The sequence below is a fragment of the Aulonocara stuartgranti genome, assembly GCF_965226115.1.
Source record: "Aulonocara stuartgranti genome assembly, chromosome: 3".
NCBI lineage: Eukaryota > Metazoa > Chordata > Actinopteri > Cichliformes > Cichlidae > Aulonocara > Aulonocara stuartgranti.
The window spans coordinates 67,928,883-67,949,477 of NC_138941.1; the positions used below are offsets into that span (position 1 = coordinate 67,928,883).

The window sequence follows — 20,595 nt, forward strand, 5'->3', positions numbered from 1 at the left end:
ACGGTAATCTAATTACCGTTTTTGCAATAGTAATCCCTTACTTTACTCGTTACTCGAAAAAAGTAATCAGATTACAGTAACGCGTAACGCGTTACTGTAATCTGATTACTCTGTATATAAGTAACAACATTGAAAACTAAGAAATTGATTTGGACAAATTCGGAAAAAAGTGCAGCAGTATTAAACGGGCCGTATGGCCAAAATGCTTTACAAAATGCAAAATAAAGCACAATAACTGTAGGAACTGTGTAAACAGTATTTAACTCTACGTTGCTGTGGGTGTAGTCAGTGCGACTGTGAACACCGTGGCTATGTGAAAAAGATCATTTTTGCCAGTGGCCACCCCGCTGGACACGCCACTGCGAGTGGGTAAGTGCAGGCTAAGAAGATCTGAAATGTAACCTGGAGCCAAACCATGTAGAGCTTTAAAAACAAATAGTAAAACCTTAAAATCAATTCTATATTTAATTGGCAGCCAATGTAGAGATGCCAGTATCGGAGTAATACTCTCTCTCTTTCTGGTACCTGTCAGGAGGCTTGCGGCTGCATTTTGAACAAGTTGCAGGCAGGTCAGACTTGAGTGAGAGATGCCTAAATAGAAAGAGTTACAATAGTCAAGACGTTATGATATGAAAGCATGAAAGCATGGATAACAGTTTCCAGGTCTTTAGATGACAGGATATTTTTGAGTTTAGAAATGCTCCTTAGTTGGGAAAAACTGAATTTATTTGCTTGTCCAGCTTGAGAGTGGAATCAAAAATGAAACCAAGATTTTTTGCATGGGATGTACATTAGCTGATAGTGGGTCCAAACTGTTTCTAATGAGACTAATAGAGTCCTGCTTACCGAAGATTATAATGTCATTTTTTCATGATTTGGAGTGTCTTGGCGACATACATTGCTGGATGTCTCTGATCTTTCTCAAACTGAGAATTTCTGCAGTGTACTATCAGCACCTGGTTTTAGAGAAAGGTAGAACTGTGTATCAAGTGCATAAGAGTGGTAGGAGATCTGGTGTTTGTGAAAAATGGAGCCTAATGGGAGCATGTATAAGGAGAATAAGACAGGGCCCAGAACAGAGCCCTGAGGTGTTCCACAAGTGAGTGTAGCTGGGGAAGAGTATTTGTTACCCAGCATCCCAGAGTATGTTCTGCTCTCCAGGTGAGAGGCAAACCATTTTAGAGCAGATCCTTGAATGCCGACACGTCTTTAGACGATTTAATAGGATTGTGTGGTCGACAATCTCAAATGCTGCGCTCAAGTCTAAAAGAATTAAAACTGTACTTTTTCCAGAGTCAGCAGCTAAAAGCACATCATTGGACACCTTCAGTAGAGCAGACTCTGTGCTGTGGAAGGCTCTGAAACCAGACTGATATTTATCCAGAGTATTATGCATGTCTAAGAATGAGGATAATTGGTGGAGGACAATTTTCTCAAGAACCTTAGACAAGAATGGCAGCTTAGAAATGGGTCTAAAATTGCCAAGAACTGATGGATCCAAACCAGGTTTTTTAGAAGTGGCTGAACAACAGCTTATTAAAACAAGTCAGGAACAGTTCCATTTGAGATAATGCCATTTACAAAAGGAGCAATTGAGTCCATTATGTTGGTACAAGCACAATTGAAACATGCAAGAAGCTCATCAGGATTATTGCAATGAGGAGAACTTTCATCAAAGGTGGCTAAAGGAAATGCAGTGAAGGCAGCTGAGAATTGGGGAGCAGTTTCAGGTGTTATAGGGCATATAAGAGAGGTGGCCTGGGTTTGTTTGGAGGGTGAGTGAGGGGTGGAAATATTAAATAGAAAGAAATTATGATCAGATGGACACACATCAATCACTGCAACGCAGATCACTGAGAACCCAGATGACAAGATGAGGTCAAGAGTGTGGTCCTGCGTGTGTGAAGGGCCGTTGACAGACTGGGTCAGGTTAAATGAGTCCAAGATTTGTACAAATTCCCTAACCAAAGGTTTAGAGGGGCAACACATACGGATATTGAAGTTGCCAAGGATTAGAAGCCTATCAGTGGTTGGCAATGGCACAGATAGAAAATCAGAGAATTCCTTGATGAAGTCGTTGTTAAGGTAAGGAGGCCTATAAACTAGAGCACAGAGTACAGGAGAGGACAGATCCAGCATAAACAGTTGCAGTTCAAAACTAGTGTATTTGCATAAAGAAAGGTAGCATCTTGTTCAGCGTGTGCCTAAAACTGATGAGACTGCAGTTTACACATGATTGGCTGCAGCCTGAATAAAGCAGCCATGCCTGTGGAAGCAAAACATTCTGCAATTTTGCCAGAGATATGCGTGTGTCAATATTAATTTTGGGCTATATCCATCAAAAGTTGGGACATGCAGGTGGAGTGCACATGCTGTCAAAACTAATACAAAAATACTGGATAGTGAATGTAAATTCGGCTGCCAGCAAAATCATCTCTTGTTGTACCATGTGTAGATGCAACAGAGGAAAGTTTGTTGAACAAAAGATCTGCAGAAAGAGTGTATTGATAGCCATGGCTCCATTCTCAAATGTTGGAGTGGACTATAAGTGTTAAAAGAGGACGAGGTCTCCTTAGAAGGTATGGAGTTTTTTACTTGTTTGACCAGTCGAGCAGTATATCTGGAAATTGCATTTATACCCTTAATACAGAATCCTGAGTAAATGCTGTTCCGAGGTTTATCTGTGGATGAGGCCCAGTTTTGACCATCAGATCTGATAATACTACAAATTTTGTTAGTGCAATTCAAGAGTTGAAAGAGAGGTTGACTGAGCTGAACCATGCCAAAATTCTAAATGCTTTTGTTCAGGATGGCATCAAATGGAACTTTAATGCGCCTCTGCCTTTGTGTCGTTGCCCTTATGATTAGTATTTGATCCAAGTGATCTTCGTGTCAGGAAAAGGAAACTGGTACAGTACCTGTCAGAGTTGTTCTGTTAGAGATGGCTTTCTGAGTACCTACTTCTGATGCAAGAAAGACAAAAATGGATGAGGACTAAAGGATGTCTTATACCTGGAGATAATATCTTGATTGCAGACACTCCAAGAGGATCATGGATGATGGCGAAGGTCTTAAGTGTTGCGAAAGGTTTAGTGTGTTCTGTGAGACTACAAACAAAGTGTTTTGGAAAGGCCAGCGGCAAAACTTCTAACTTAAAAACATGATCCAAAACTTAAAATAAATAAATAAATAATAATAACAAAGGTCAATCACGTGGACCAATATGGCAAAGCCATAATATTCCACTTGGTAAAATAAATCTAATGGGCATCCTTCTTGGCCTTCAGACAATAATTCTGAATCCTCAATTTAAAAAAACTAGGATGCGAGCTTGTTTCCGGCTCGTAACCAGCGCGCTCTGCCATCAAAGGATGAGCTTTGATCAATGTAGTCATGTGACTGATGCAAGCCAGGTCCTTTTATTTAGCATATTTGTGATTAATAGTTAAATGTTTTTGTTCCAAACCTTTAAAAAGAAATTGCATCCAAAAAAGGGAGCTTGGGGCACCCATCAGGAAAGGGGCAGGTGCTCAAGCCCTCCTCCCTAAAAACATGACGACAGAAGAGCTGAGATGATGATAATAATAATGGATTGCATTTATATAGCGCTTTTCTAGGCACCCAAAGTGCTTTACAATTCCACTATTCATTCACTCTCACACAATGGTGGAGGCAGCTACAGTTGTAACCACAGCTGCCCTGGGACAGACTGGCAGAAGCGAGGCTGCCATATCGCGCCATCACCAGTAGGCAGTAGGTGAAGTGTCTTGCCCAAGGACACAACAACCAGGACAGAGAGTAGGGGGATCGAACCGGCAACCTTTCAGTTACAGATGAGCTTCCCAACCCCCTGCACCAGAAGACTGAGATTTATTTATTTATCAGAAGAAGAGATTTATTCTAAAAACTGTTAAAGCTAGAAGCTACATCATGTCGGGTTTTATTTTCCGTTAATTCAAAAAGAAATATTTAAAGATATTAATCAAAACAAAAGAAAGGAAATGTTTAGCTGCTGATTTCATTCATCAGGGTTTCTCAGCACAGGAAGAAGAAACTTTTTGTCTTGTCACCAGGTCATGTCAGGGACAGATGCATGATGTTTGATTCAGAAATTTTCCTCACACTGAACCTGCTGCTTGTTTTTCTCCTGTTCTTCATATTTCCACCAGAAGAACGGGAAAAACTAATTGGTAACATAATTGCTGAGAAATAGGTTTCCTGTAACATAATGTTTTTTTTTTTTTTTTTACTATTTCATTAATCTGAGTAGGAATCATCATCCCTGAAGTCAATTGACAAGAGTTGGTGCTGAAAATAGAGCCATCATTCTAGTCTTCACAGAAACCCCTGTGGCCCTGTATTGGATAAAACGAGGAACGTGGATGGATCTTTAGGCAGCTTCTTATTAGCAATCTGTTGCCATAAACACGTTCCCATTGCTTTAGCTGAACCTACAAAAAGTGTCAAAGAAAACACAGACAGATAAAATATTTTTTGTTCACCAAGAAGTTGATTACCAATGAGCTACTAGTCAAAAACATATCCAAACAAGCTGTTCAGTGTGTTATTAAAAAATTAAGACAACTAGAGAAAAAAAGACCCCCCCAAAAAAAATCAGCCATCAATTTAAATTTTGTTTGGTACTTTGAGACACTAAAATTTCTTTTTTTTATTATTAATATTACCAGGTTATTACCAGGAGAAGCTCACAAAACTTTCTGCTACACCTCAGTTTCTCCTTAAAATAAATAAAAGCTTTCATTTCATGGTACATCAGAAAAACAGACAAAAAAAAGAAAGGCATTGCACATGATGTAGAACCTTACATAAGTTATATTATTTAGCTTTTCTGCAAAAAAAGTTAGATAAGAGGCTATCGAGAGATCAGGGAGAGAAACATGTCAGTGTAAAACTACATGGTTCTTTACTTTCATATAACACTTTAAACACTCTACCTTTGGTAAACTGGACTGACTTAAACGATTATGAAAACTTGTTACCTAAAAAAAACCCCTCACTTAAAGAGGATTGTTACACATACTTCGTTTGCTTGAGAGGGAAAGAGTCACACAGAGTTCATATTTTAGACCAAGATGAAAACAACAAGTCTGTTTTGAAGCATTTCATATACTTTCCTATACAACCTTTATGAACCCTAAACCATGCCAAATGTCATTCAGTTATAGTTGATTAATGGATCCTGAATTATCAGGCACATTAATGATTCTCTATGAGCCACAGAACATCATCTACACTCAGATCATCACATACACTGTTTGTGTTGTCATGTCAGGGAGTGAGACCTGAAATCTGAATGACTGACATCTAAAGTCATCTGAGGACTAATAGCTGATCAGCATCTTTCAGGATTGGTATAAACCCTCATTTAATTTTATTTATACAAAAAATAAGTGAAATAACACAAACAACAACTGTAATAATTGTATTAACAACAATAAGAACAAAAGTGTCACGGTTCTGGGTCCATTGGACCCAGCAATTGAGTTTATTATGTTTTGGTTTACTTTTGCATCATGGATTATTCATTATGTTTCTCTGGTACTTTGTGTTTCAGTTATCTTGGTGTTTTGGATTGTTTTCTCATTCTCTTGTTGTGATGATGATGTTTATTAGAGTTTCATGTTTCTGTTTATCCATGTTTTAGGAATTGTGGTTTCATATATTATTTTCTGTCCGTGTCTTTTAGTAGTGTTTCATGTTTCCTGTTTTATTGTGAAAGTCTTTGTCTTAGGTTAGCGTGTGCAGCTTTGTTCCCCCTGTCTCGTTAGCCCTGATCTCTCCCAACTGTGTCTCCCTCCTGTTGCCCATTCCCTCATTACTACCCTGTGTATATAAGCCCTGTGTTTTCCCATGCTCGGTGTCGTGTCGTACCATCAAATTGTGCCTGTGTGTTTCTGGTCTCCGTATTCAGTGTTCACGTCATGTTTTATTTTCGTACCAACAATAAAGCTGAGGTTTTTGAGTTTCAAGTTGGTGTCTGAGTCCTGCGTTTAGATCCTCCTCTCCGCCTGCCTGCACACAGAGCCCTGACAGAACGACGCGACCAGTAATGGATCCAGCGGACTCACACTTCGCCTCTGAGGGAGAGAATCTCACGCTCCTTTGGGATTACTGTTGGAGGGTAGTCCACGCCGCAAGCCCTTAAAAGAGGCAGCTGGAGGTAGTATTTTTTGATAATTTTTTGTCGTCCACTGCCTCCACTGTCAGTTTTCTAAATATAAATGGACTTAAACAAATAATAACAGCTTTAAGAGTGAGGCTAAGTTTTGAACCGTTTGGCATGGGTGGCCCAGGGAAAGAGGATTCAGTAGTTCTCCTGGAGGCCCTCGCCACTTGGTACTCTCAACGACAGCAGCATTTTTTGCCAAGGTTTATCGCCAAATCGTTTGATCCGTCCTTGAAGAAGAAATGCAACCCTCGCCGTCATCACCCAACCACACTTCCATTCTCTCCTGTAGTACGGGCTGGTGCAGTTTTCATTTCCACACCTTCAGCTCAGTTAGCTGGTCAGCAGCTACCCTCAGCTCAGTCTCCAGTGTCCCCTGGTCAGCAGCCCCCCCTCAGCTCAGTCTCCAGCGTCCCCTGGTCAGCAGCCCCCCCTCAGCTCAGTCTCCAGCGTCCCCTGCTCAGTAGCCACCCGTAGCCCTGTCACCTACTCCACCACCGCTTTCATCTCAAATTCAGTCACCCGTAGCTCAGTCTTCACCCCCGCTACCCATAGCTCAGGCTCTACCACAATCAGACTTTCTCCAAACCTTGTTACAGTCCATAGCCCAGTCAGTAGCGCAGTTAGTGGAGGAATCATCAGTGTTGTCATCTGCTCAGTCAGCCACTCATCTTCACCCTCAGCCAGGGGTCCCAATTGCCTCTGGTCCTGCATCTGGCCCGAGGAGCCCGTCCAGCTGCAAGCCAGCAGTCTTAAATAAGTCTTAAATAATCAGGCCCCATTTTATCTTAATGACCTTGTAGTACCATATCACCCTATTAGAGCACGTCGCTCTCGCTCTGCAGGCCTACTTGTTGTTCCTAGAGTATTTAAAAGTAGAATGGGAGGGAGAGCCTTCAGTTTTCAGGCCCCTCTTCTGTGGAACCAGCTTCCAGTTTGGATTCGGGAGACAGACACTATCTCTACTTTTAAGATTAGGCTTAAAACTTTCCTTTTTGCTAAAGCATATAGTTAGGGCTGGACCAGGTGACCCTGAATCCTCCCTTAGTTATGCTGCAATAGATGTAGGCTGCCGGGGGGTTTCCCATGATGCATTGAGTTTTTCCTTTCCAGTCACCTTTCTCACTCACTATGTATTAATAGACCTCTCTGCATTGAATCATATCTGTTATTAACCTCTGTCTCTCTTCCACTGCATGTCTTTATCCTGTCTTGCTTCTCTCACCCCAACCGGTCGCAGCAGATGGCCGCCCCTCCCTGAGCCTGGTTCTGCCGGCGGTTTCTTTCTGTTAAAAGGGAGTTTTTCCTTCCCACTGTCGCCAAAGTGTTTGCTCATAGGGGGTCATATGATTGTTGGGTTTTTCTCTGTGTCTATGAAGCGCCTTGAGGCGACTTTTGTTGTGATTTGGCGCTATATAAATAAAATTGAATTGAATCCACGCCTGGTCCGGCCTCCGTGCCTTCATCCACGCCTGGTCCGGCCTCCGTGCCTTCATCCACGCCTGGTCCGGCCTCCGTGCCTTCATCCACGCCTGGTCCGGCCTCCGTGCCTTCATCCACGCCTGGTCCGGCCTCCGTGCCTTCATCCACGCCTGGTCCGGCCTCCGTGCCTTCATCCACGCCTGGTCCGGCCTCCGTGCCTTCATCCACGCCTGGTCCGGCCTCCGTGCCTTCATCCGTCCGGCGGTTGCCACACTGCCGTCAGAGCCATCTCGACCTGTTCCGCTTCGCCTCTGCCGGCCGTTTTCCAGGCCTCTAAGTTGGCATCATGGCCTTCGGGGACTGCCTCCGGAAAGAGTTCGTCACCGCCACTGCCTTCCATGTGGTTGGCCTCCTAATTGGGTTTGCCTGCGTCGCTGCCGTTGCCGTGTGCACGGCCAGCCTCCAGAACTGTCTTCGTCCTTGTGTTGTCGACCCCCTGAACTTTTCATGGACTCTTGGTGAGCTCTAGTTTCATTTTTGATGTGTTTTCCTGCACTTTTTGACTCTTATGCACCTTTTTTGTTTGGTTTCTTTTGTTTGGTTTACCATCAGATTGTGCCTGTGTGCTTCTATTCTCCGTATTCAGTGTTCACGTCATGTTTTGTTTTCATACCAGCAATAAAGTTGAGGTATTTGAGTTTCAAGTTAGTGTCTGAGTCCTGCGTTTGGATCCTCCTCTCCGCCGGCCCGCACACAGAGCCCTGACAAAAAGAAGCTTCTAGAACACTCAGTCAAACATAAACCTCCAACAGATCCAGCCATTTGGTTCCTCCTGGCTGACCTGCAGGTAAGAAACAGATGTGGGGTATAAGCTGTCAGGTAGATGAGTGAAATAAGTAAGTAAAAATTATTAATGTAGCACTTTTAAAGACAAGAATCTATTACAAAGTGATTTAACATTGATATTAAAAACAGCGCACAGAAACACAATGCACAAGATTACCAAAATGTTTGTTAGCTCATCAGAAATGTTCTGTAATTTTTTATATTTTATTTCTTGTCTGGGAGTGTCATCTACTGGTTGTAACTTAATCTCGGCTCCATCCAGAAAAGCCCAATGCCTAGGTGGAGTTACCAAGCTGGATATTACACTACCAGGATCACAACAAAGATTCTGGTAAGGAAAGGTGTGACCACAGCAGAGAGCAACCAGCGTGTTGCTGTGGACTTAAATAAGGCATGTGTGAAAATTGTACTCTCCAAATTCCACCAATATTAAGTGTCCTACCAGAGGGGTGAGGACACTGGACCATGTAAATACATCAAGCAGTCCTACAGACTGACACTCCTCCATGACCTAGGACAATCTGACAAAACAAGCCCCTGCAAGCATCCTGGTCATGGTTACAGACTTAGAGCACTCACAGGAAGCGCTACATGGAGATGGTCTTCGTGGACTACAGCTCAGCATTTAACACCATAATCCCAGACATTTTTACCATGAAGCTGGACCACCTTCAACCTGATCCTTGATTAAATATTTCCTCATCAACTGGCCCCAAACACTCCAATAGTCGGGCACCCATATCTCTGCCAATCTCATCTGGGCCCACAACACCAACGTGCTGGAAAAGAAGGCCCAGTAGCAGCTGCAGTTCCTCCGTGTCCTGAGAAAGAATAAACCAGACCAGATGCTGCAGCTGGTCTTCTACTATGCCTCAGTGGAGAGCATGCTCTTCTACTGCTTTGGTATTTGGGATGCAGGGGCTACAACTGAGAACAAAGGCTGCGCAGAGGGCAATTAACCACACCCAAAAAGCATTGGCTGCCTTCTGCCTCCCATGGAGGCCATCGTCTCTTACTCCTTTCTCATGGAAAAGAAGGCCATCACCAATGACCCCTTGCACCCCGCCTAGCACCCGTTTGACCCATGCTCTCTGGTCGGTGCATAAGTTGAGTCACTTTCCACACCTCCAGAGTCCGAAACGCCTTCTTTCCATTCGGACTCTCAACAAGTACTGTCCCTGCTGGTGACTTCTTGTAACAATTGGATGAACCTAGAATCTTAGCTCACGATGACTTGATGTCTTCATTTTCATCTGGCCAATCACATGCAAAGATTAGGATCACAACATTGTGTGAAAGAAAGGAGGGCAGAGACTGTGAAGACAGCGACTGTGGTGATACAGGCCAGGTACACAGAGCGACACAGAGAGAAGGATGTGGAATTAAGTGCAGATGTATTGGGAAAAGTGATAAAAATATCAGAAAAGAAACTGGCTGCATTTAAATGATACTGGAGACAGCAAAGCTGAGCGCTGAATTTTTAAAATTGTAATATGTTAAAACAAATTCAAAAAATACTCCTAAGCGCTGCTCATATCTACCTGTAGCTGGAGGAGAGGTGTTATTCATTGGCCCTGGAAGAGTGTCCTGTTTTGAGTCAGGTATCTGTGCTGCACCATCCACTGTGTTGAATAAACCACAGCCTGCTGCAAGTCATATCAAAAGAACAACATTTATTCCAAAACAAATGACCCCTGACAAACAAACGTTTTGATGAGGAGCTGGCTGACATCACTGGCAGTGACTTTCAGACATTTTTTCCATCGTAGAGAAAAACAGATTTCAGATTGTCTTTGTCCAGGCTTTAAACCCCATGTGTGTTCTTCTGAGCAGCAGTAAATGCACAAAAATAAGGCTTTCATGAAAACACTAATTCAAACACTTCTTACCAACACAGATCATTCACAGCTGGGCTAAAATAGAAGGCTCCCAGTGATACTGAATGAAGAGCCATTAAAGAGCAATAAGGCAGCAGAGCTAAAAGAGCCAAAGATCTCACAAACACTGAACACTTCTCACTCACTTGGAGAACCAACTTTCAGGTTGATGATGTTGATGACCTTTATAGGTTTTCCAGCTCTCTTGATGACACGGCACTCGTATGTTCCAGCATCATCTTGTCTCACATTCTTCAGAATCAAAGACACGTCTCCATCAGCTATCTGTCTGTCCTTCAGATCCACCTGGTTCTCAAAAGATGGATGCTGGTAATCTGGAACAAGTCGTCCATGCTGATATAAAAGGACAAGTTCTTCATCTTCCAGGTCAGTTCTGCTCCATTCTACAACTATGACACAGAGAATTTTCAATAATATCACTTATCACAAAATTAATGTGTGCAGGCTCATGTTGCCTGCACACACACAGACAAACGGAATGAATATGAAATAATCCTACTCAATTTCTTTGTCTTTATCTATCATTGAAATGGTATTTATCTCCTGACAGGTAAAACTCACCTGCAGAGGTAAACATGCAGAGGCTGAATAACAACAAAGCTGAGCAGAGTGATGCAGTCACAGCAGACATTTCCTCTAGCACAGATGGTCTTAGTTTGTTCTAAATGTCTGTATTTTCAGTGAATAACAGAACGTGAGTTTACGTGGGAGAAACGTTTCGTCACTCATCCAAGTGACTTCTTCAGTCTCAGCTGACTGCAGGTTTCCCCAAATCTTATAAACAGTACATTTGCATAATGACTGAAACCAGCCCACTGAATCAACAATGGGCTGGGAGGTCAGTTCCTTGATCATAATTATGCAAAGCTCTCATGACCATTGATCAACAACCACTAACCAAAACCCACTGATCGAAGACCACCATCATTTCCATCAGTAATGGGGAACATCTAAAAGCTGACGTGTACCGTAAACCTACGCATACGGATCAGTATCTAAGGTTTGACTCTCATCATCCACTGGAGCACAAACTGGATGTCATCAGGATCAGGACGCTACAATACAGAGCGAAAACCATCCCCACTGACACAGCGGCCAGGGATGCAGAAGAACAGCACATCAAGAAGGCCCTGAGCCTTCTTGATGTGCTGTTGGCTATCCGATTGGCCTCCCTGCTGCTGCGGAGCCTGGGACGCTCTGCTTGCCTCCACCCCGGGGGGAAGGGTAACAACTCTTGGGTCTGGGTTCTGTTTCCCCCTCTGGGGGCGAGGGTACCTGGACCCGGGGTGTAGAGTATGTTTGGGGAGTGTGATTGTGTTTACATGTCCATTTATGTCAGTCCTTACGTTGGGTGAGTGCTGAGTGTTTATATATGTGTGCATGAGGGTGGGAACGCATGTTTGTTTCTGTGTGTGCCTGTTTGTCTGTGTCTATATGTCAGGTCGGGTCTTAGACTCCACCTCTCTGGGAACTCCCAGGCCCTCCAAGGCCTATCTCCCCTCACCACACTCCCTGCCGGTGACTGATGCTCTCAGGGGTCGGTGCATTGGTGGTTCTTGGTGTCCGGGGCTGGGCACTCAGGTATGTACCGGCTCACTCCCGGTGGCTACCTGGCGGGGCCTGGCGCCTGTTGCTCGGTCAGGCCTCCTCCGGGGTGCGGGGGGCCCTCGGGCCTCGTCTGGGGATCCTCGGCCCTTCCCATGAGGGTGGCACGGATGCCCCTCCGGTGGTCCTCCTTGGGCTCTCGTGTTCCAGGGCCTCTGGATGTCTGGGGCCTGGATCTCCTCCATGCCTGCTTCATGCCCTGGGGGACGGGGCTATGGCTCGCTACATCCTCTTGCAGACCATTACATGTGGAAACCATTTGAATACAAGCGCGCTGATCCACACAGGTATGCACACGGATGTTCACTGCTCGTAGACTTAAATTACACCTTTCTTGGCTGCTACTTCAAAGCACACATTGTGCGCTGTCTGTCCTGCGTGCTGCACAACAACACTGAATATTTAGTATTTACTGCTGTTTACACTTAGCTAGATTAATGCGATGGTGTTGTGTTTAGTATGTTGCTTTGGTTTTTTTTTGCTTGTTTTCTATTCTTTCTCTCTCAACAGGTGATCCAGGAGATTTTTTTTTTTTTTCCCCCTTTCTCACTGTCCCTCTCCCCTTCTGTTTTTCTTTTCCTTCCTCTTTCTTTCTCCCTTTCCTATCCCTCACTCATGTCTGTCCCATCTGTAACAACTGAAAATAAAATAAAATAAATAATTAAAAACAAAGGCCGATCAAATGGACCAATACGGCAATGCCATGATGATCCATTTGGCAAAGTAAATCCATTGGGTATCCTTGTTGGTCTTCAGACAACAATTCTGATGGCTAAAGAACCAAATGGGACAGGGGAAAAAAAAAATAATAATAATAATTTTCCCTTTCCAGTTCACAATCAATCCCACCCCTAGGTCAAAAAATATGTATAGGACAATTGGCCTAATCTAATATTTTGTATGAACCTGTCCAGCTGTCCATTTAGTTGAATGTAGGATTAACTCATAAGTCTTGCTAAAGTACCTTGTATTCTGATTCATCGCAGCAGCAACAGCAGCAGTTTGGTTGGATGATGTTAGCAACTGCAGAAAGTGTCTTGCTGACCGAAAAATTTCATCCTGCATAATCTGCATTATTTATTTGCAGTGTTCGTCTATCTATCAATATCTGCGGAGTATTTATTTTTTTAACGAGTATCCTATTTTCTAAAGCACAGCATGTAAATGGTAGCTCAGTTAGCAGGATGCTAGCATGTAGCGCTTAGTGAGACACGCCTCAGACGAGTTGAGCAAAGACCCCGTCTGTGTACTTTATACGTGAGCAACGGATTTAAATAAAATTAAGGTTTCAAAAGACAAACTTGAAGATGAAAAACAATATACTCACCGGAGAGCTGCCAGGGTTTGCCGCTGCCATTTTGGCGCTCCTAAATTCAAAACTGCCTCTGCAGACAGGCATGGGAGGCGTGGAAATTGTCATTGAGTTAGTCAAACGTTTTCCTTAGTTCGAGTAGATGATAAAATAAAATAAAAATAACTGGGATTTTAAATAGGACTAGGCGTTCTGTAATGATCTCTATTTAGGAGAAAAACTTAATCACTCACCTTTAAACAGGTCTCTTTTAGGAGACACATTGCTGGCTAACGGTGTCATGTGATCAAACAGCGTAATTTAATTGGCTGAGAGCCACTCGACTCGATCTGGTGCTGATTGCTCTGGCTTGGGTCATTAAAGTTCATCACTTTTGCAGGTGAATTTTTGCAGGTGAATTTTTGCAGGTGAATTTTTTGCAGGTGAATTTTTTGCAGGTGAATTTTTTGCAGGTGAATATTTTTGCAGGGAAATTTGGAGGATAAAAATTCAGTGTCATAAATTCAATGTCTAAAAATACTTGAATTCTGATGATACTATATTTCTTCCATACATTTGCAGTTTGGACGCACAGGTGTGAACATCTCCTGCAGCAGGGGGAGGACTATCCTCCGCCCGTAATGCTGTAAATAATGGTCGACAAAGTTATGTGACATTAGTGATGTTTGTACTAACTTGGTTTAAAAGTCTTTACTTTAAAATATATGCTGTTCAGTAGTCGACCTTAATCTTACAGAGAATGTGATAATTTTATTGATAATTAAAATTAGTCATATATCCACAAACACAACAAGATGAAAGTCAGTGATGCTGCTCGGTTTGCAGTCCTGAATATCACGGCACAAGCAGGATCCACTACACTGTTAATGTTAGCTGTGTTATATTGCTGCCTCTGTTCGGTGGTGTCGAGCCAAAGGGACTTTAACGTGTGTTTGAACGAGCTGACAGTTCACTCGTTAAGCTGAAAGAAGATGCTTTAACCCTTTAAGACCTACCATAGAACCAAGTCCGCCAGAGCTTATATTATATTTTTACATGCTGTGGAGCCATTTTTGGGAGCATTTCAAGTTGCTATACATCAATACAACCATTATAGCCCAAACTTTAATAATATGTCTGCATTAGGTGCATAGTAATTACATAAATTGCAAAAAAGTGCAATAAACTACAAAAAAATTTAAAATCGTTTTTGTTTTTTTAACATATATTTCTAGTTAGAGAAATTTAAGAGGCTTATCCCTCAAAACTGTAAATACAAAAAAGTTGCACAAACTAGTTTCCCACCACAGGAAATTTATTTTAAGTGTCTTCATAGTTTTATTTTTGAAATACACCAATTTTTATATACTGCAGGAAAAACGAAAATAAATATTATAGTGCAAATTTGCAAAATAACAGCATATGCATCAAAATAAACTATTTCCAGCAGTGCAATATGAGTCCTAAGCATCCCAGAAACGACACAGAAAGTCATGAAGTCAAACATAACTTTTAAAAACACAAGTATAAGCTCATGATGCCACGATGGTTTAAAAAAAAAACTACATTTCCGCAAAATGACGTCACTTCCGGTTTCGGGCAGGTCATGCGGTCATGTGATAGTTCACGCTGATGGACGTAGGAAGTGTTACAAACAGCTGATTGGATCGGCGAAGCGTGTTTCTGGAATATCATGTTTTTGTTGCTGCAAGTGCTTTTTATGCAGTTTTTGCAAAGCTATATGTGGAAGGAAACCGTGACCTAGGACAAGCTGATGGCATAAGATGTAAGTACAACTCCTCCAGTTTCATATGCAAAAAAAATTATTGCGCTAGCTTACGTGGTTGCAGAGCTACCGGGATTTAAAAATAGTTACGCAAAACAGAGCGTGCCCGCTCCGATCGGCTGTAAAGGGTCACACATGTGTCCGCTATACCATCTGGAAACTCTTCTTGTTTTGTAATAACACAAACACTAAATCCTGCTTCTCTTGTGCTGTTTTGTAGCAGTGTATACACCTGAGACTGTCACCTGTCTGTCTGTCCTGCACTCTCTCTCTGTTTCTTTCTCTCTGATTGTGGAATAAAAGTATGAACATGTGTTTATAAGTTACACTTGTGTTTGAATCCTGCAGCTTATCACACATTTGATTTCCATGTGTGACAACTGCAAGTGTCCAGAGTGAGGACAGACTGATGGACCCACTGCTGCACATCATCTGTGAGGCTTTGCACCCCTGATGATCCACCAGGACAAACTCAGCAGTGTGTGAGGAAGAGGAGGAGGAAGAGCCAGCAGCAGCTGACAGATGGAGAGAATAGACAGACTGTTCCCTGTTTGTGAAGGACTGCTAGAAAAGTTTAAAATAACTAATTGTCTGTCCTGAATCAGTCTTATTAGGTAATGTTAAAATAATTTTATTATTTAAGCGTTTTCAGTGTGGGAGAAAGTACTTAGGGCCTTCAGGTTACACACTATGAAAGGCAGCAACAAGTTTAATGTTCAGAAACCTAAAGTATGTATCAGCAGCAAAATGGAGCTAAAAATAAATGTTTGTTTCAGTTCTATGAAGCTTTGAGTATTTTGGATCAGTAGCACTGCTGTGTTTGTTGCATCATATTGCTGTAATTGTTTATATGCTTTATATATTCTGAAGTAAGTTGATCTATAATGTTACATTGTTGGCCCTGCGACAGACTGGCGACCTGTCCAGGGTGTACCCTGCCTCTCGCCCTATGACAGCTGGGATAGGCTCCAGCGCCCCCTGTCACTACCCGATCCGTACCGGAAACCCGATCGGTACCCCGCATGCGCGAAAGGTTTCTACTTCCGGTCGTAGCGTTTTACGATAGTTATGGGTCAGAGTAAGAGTTAAGATGTTAAGAATAACAAGTATATCTTAAAATGTTTGCAATAATGAAGCATTTCAGTACAATGTAGACAAAAACGAAAAATAAAAAGAAAGTTACGGATCAGGACTCTCCGATCCTTACTGTGCATGTGTAAAGTCTGACCGTACAAATCGGGTCTACCCGATCCGTACCGCGCATGTGCAGATGTTTTCTTCTTCTTCTGTTCGTTTAATGGCAGTTTACTCCCCAGTGTACGAGGATACCGCCACCTGCTGACCGAGCGAATAAACCCTATTATAAACTGAATTATCGTCATTACAAACGTGTGTTAAATCTGATTTAGCGATAGTCGAGTGTGTTTATGCTTGTCTGTGAGGAGAGGATTGTTGGAATAGTGATGATGATGTCCGCCATCACTGTCAATTGTCAGTAAACACTTAATCTGGCTGATGAATCTACACGTGAGATATTACAAAGTCTGCATTATTAACTCTGTAATTAGGCGCCATTCTTCTTATTTTACGGCGCTGTTGTTCAATCGGGGGACGCTCTCTGTTGAGGAGAAAAGCATGAATTTCTTTGCATACGGATTATCCATTGTTTAAATGTCCCGGGCAGTCGAAAAGGAGGCAGAGCTGTTGAGAAATGCTAGGAGCTAACTGGGCGCTAACCGTATCAATCAAATATATTGAATGTCGCAATGTTGGCAAAGAGAGGAAGTGACGTAAGATTTGCGCATGCGGGGTACCGATCGGGTTTCCGATACGGATCGGGTAGTGACACCCCCCTCGACCCTGAAAAGGATAAGCGGAAGGGGGAGCAGCCAAGATGGCGACCGAGGTAGACGCTCTTCTCCGCGGCTAAGCAGGATTTTGCAGTTTTACTTCCCTTTCAGCCGTCGTTTTTTCTCTGAATCACAAATGAGTTATTCTACTGACTGTTTATTCAGTACACGTATGCGACATTTCTAAGTAACGGCTTCCTGAACCATACTTCAAAGGACTTTTTCGCGACCCAAGCCTCTTTGCAAAGCGATAGCTCAGCTAATAGCAGGAAAGCTCTGTTACCTCAGCGATGTTTTCAGCAGCTCAGGGAAGCAAAAGGAAGGAAAAAGAAACACCCATGAAGTTTAAAAGTCTAACCAAAGGAGCAACCAAGGAAATGGAGAGAAACACAGGTGTTGCTGGCTCAAAAACCAGCCCCAAGAATGCCGTGACTGCCGAACATGACTACAACCGCAGCAAAAGTCCTGAACTGATGCCACTGCCGGACTCGGATCCCGATACTCCAGCCAGACCAGATGGTAAAAAACACAAAGGTGATATAACTCTTGCTGATGTGCAAAACAACATTGCTACTTTAATTAATGAGCGCTCAGATAATCTGGAGGCTATGATCAGCAAGAATACTGTTAACATCGAGGCCATGAAGAAGTCTATTGACTTCATGTTCTTGGAAGTAGAATCTTTGAAGAATGTCACCAAAACCATTAAAGCTACTTGTGAAAAAAACAGCAGCAGAATGTCTCAAGTAGAACTGAAGGTCAACGAGGTTGAAAGATACCATCGGAGATGGAATCTCAGGCTCTCAGGTGTCCCTGAGCAAAAGCAAGAAGACATCACCAGGAAAGTACTTGACATCTGCTGCACTGTTGCCGGGGAAACAAGTGCAGGATTCAAAAACAGCATTGATGTAGTTCATCGCCTGGGCCGCTACAGCGAAACTCACAAGAAACCAAGGCTGGTTATCATTCGATTTGTGACAAGATCAGCTCGTGACTTGATCTGGAGAAAAGCTAAAAACTGCTCCTTTCTGAAAGAAAACTACATGAGGTTCACTGAAGATCTGTCCTCTGCTGACAGGGCAATTCAAGAGAAGCTTTGGCCTCTTATTGATGCTGCAAGGAAAGAAGGAAAAAGAGCTCACTTTGCCGGGGTCCGTGTGATCATTGAGGGGAAAGAGGTGCACCCAACGCTCACTTCGCCTGAGGATCAAGCTGCACCTGCGATGATGGAGGTTTCATGCCCTCCTTGAGGTATAAAGTTAAAGAGGTCAAAGGGGTTGTTTACAATTTTGAGGTTCAGGATAAAAGTTAATACCAGTTCCATGTTAACTATGGGAAGTAAACTGTTCATTATTTTGTGTTAAAGCCGCACTGTCTATATCACTTTGTTCTCTCAATGTCAGGGGTTTAAGAGACACTGTTAAGCGAAAAGCTTTGTTTTTGTTTGCAAATCAACAGAATACTGACTTTGTTTTTTTTTTCAAGAATCACATTCTGTTATTAAGGATACTGCTTTTTGGAAAACACAGTGGGGCAAGGACCTATGGTTCTCACATGGATCAGAAAGATCGGCAGGAGTTACTACTCTGAAGAACAAATTTAATGGGAATGTTATGCACTCTGAAATGGACTCAGAAGGACACTATGTGTTAATGATTGTCAACATTGATGGTACACTTCTTCTTCTTGCCAACGTGTATGGTTTTAATTCTAAGTCTGATAATGACTTCTTACTGGATGCCCTTGAAACACGCTTTTTGTTCTGGTTATCCAAATACCCGAATCTCCTGTTATTAGTTGGAGGCGATTTTAACATTGCTCCAGATCCTTCACTAGACAGATGGCCACCTAGCTCAAATAACTCTCTGTCCTGTTGTTTAAATACATTCATGCAAAAGTTTCATTTAATAGACATTTGGAGATTTAAAAACCCTAAAGCCAGACTATTTACATGGAGTAACAAATCCAACTCTTCTAAATCCCGTATTGACTTCTGGTTAATTTCTGATTGCTTAAATAGGGATAATGTTATAGCCAATATAATGCCAACTCCACTCACGGATCACAAAGTGGTATCACTTCAGGTCTTTTTCAATACTAATGCTGCCCAAACTTGTAGGAGCTGCTACTGGAAACTTAATAACTCCCTTTTAAAACATGAAAAAGTGCTTGAAGATATTTTGTCATTAATCAAACGTTTCTGGGATAAAGCCCTAACCAGTCATCTCTACTGTCAAAACTGGGAACTCTTTAAATTTGAAGCCGCTAAATATTTAAGAGAGTATGGCTCATCTGCAGCAAAACAGAGGAAAAATGAAGAAATTAATGTAATTACTAGGATATCTGCTCTCACTCAGATCCCACCAGAGAACCTATCTGAAGAAGATAAAACTGACTTAGCTTTGCAACAGAGTAAGTTAAATGATATTTATAAACTGAAAGCAGAGGGAGCCTTTGTGAGATCAAGGAGAAGATGGTTAGAAGAAGGTGAACAACACTCATCCTATTTTTTTAAATTAGAGAAATCTCATTCTAAACTTAGTTCTGTTCGGAGACTTAATATTGACGGTATTATAACTGATGATCCCCGAAAAGTCTCCACCTATTGCTCCAATTTTTATAGAAATTTATACAAGTCAGAGTTTGATGAGAGTGCTGCTCTGAGCTTTATGGAACAAATCCCTGATGTGCGAACAGTTAAAGAAGATCAGATGAGTTTCTGTGATAGGCTGATATCTATTAGTGAAGTGCTACCTGCTATTCGACGTCTTAAACTTAATAAATCCCCAGGAACCGATGGCTTAACCTCTGAATTTTACATTACTTTTGCAGATCAACTGGCTCCATTTCTTCTTAATGTATACATTGAAAGTCTTACAAATCAGTCTCTTCCCCCCACTTTATCACAAGGTCTGTTAACCCTAATCCCAAAGCCAAAGAAAGATCCCACTTATATTGACAATTGGAGGCCAATTTGCCTCCTTAATAATGATTATAAGATCCTAGCTCAGATCTTTGCCAAAAGACTGAAAGCTGTTTTGAATGATATTATTGATGAAACTCAGTCTGGCTTTATGGCTAACAGACACATATCCAACAACATCAGACTTGTTTTTGACCTAATTGATTATGCAGATTTGTGTAGGGATGATAGCTTTATCTTATTTGTAGATTTCTGCAAAGCGTTTGACACGATTGAACATGGTTTTATTTTTCAGGCTTTGGACAAATTTGGCTTTGGCCCTTATTTTCAGAATGCAATTAAAACAATGTACAAAAATGTGAATTGCTCCATCAAACTACAAGCAGGTACATCACCTAGGTTTAACTTGAACCGCGGTATCAGGCAAGGCTGCCCCATCTCCCCATACTTATTTCTCATCTGTGCTCAACTCCTCTCTGATTATATTAAACGCAGTCCTCTGAAAGGTATAACAATTGCGGATGAAGAAATATTCATTAGTCAACTTGCTGATGATACCACTCTCTTTTTAAAAGATGCTTCACAGGTGCAGATGGCTATTAACACAATTAATGCCTTTTCTTTAGCTTGAGGACTCCACCTAAACATTGGCAAATGTGAACTGCTTGCCCTTAGAAATTGCACCAGTCTATCTATTGCTGGCATCCCAGTGAAAGAGTCTGTCACTTACCTTGGTATAGTCATTAATAAAAATCAATCCACCAGGTGCTCCCTTAATTTCACTCCA

At 42.2% G+C, this 20,595-nt stretch overlaps 1 protein-coding gene and 1 long non-coding RNA gene across 2 annotated transcripts in view; one reads left to right on the forward strand and one right to left on the reverse strand.

Annotated features, from left to right (window-relative positions):
- Positions 1–20,595, forward strand: part of LOC309694596 (junctional adhesion molecule-like) — a 271,132-nt gene that overhangs the window by 54,364 nt on the left and 196,173 nt on the right. The gene's annotated exons all lie outside the window — the stretch shown is intronic.
- On the reverse strand, positions 4,691–13,363 carry LOC309696682. Its single transcript, XR_014273585.1, has 4 exons — positions 13,286–13,363; positions 10,479–10,742; positions 9,997–10,101; positions 4,691–8,450 (listed from the first exon to the last, which is right to left on the reverse strand). It is a non-coding gene; the product is annotated as an uncharacterized lncRNA (long non-coding RNA).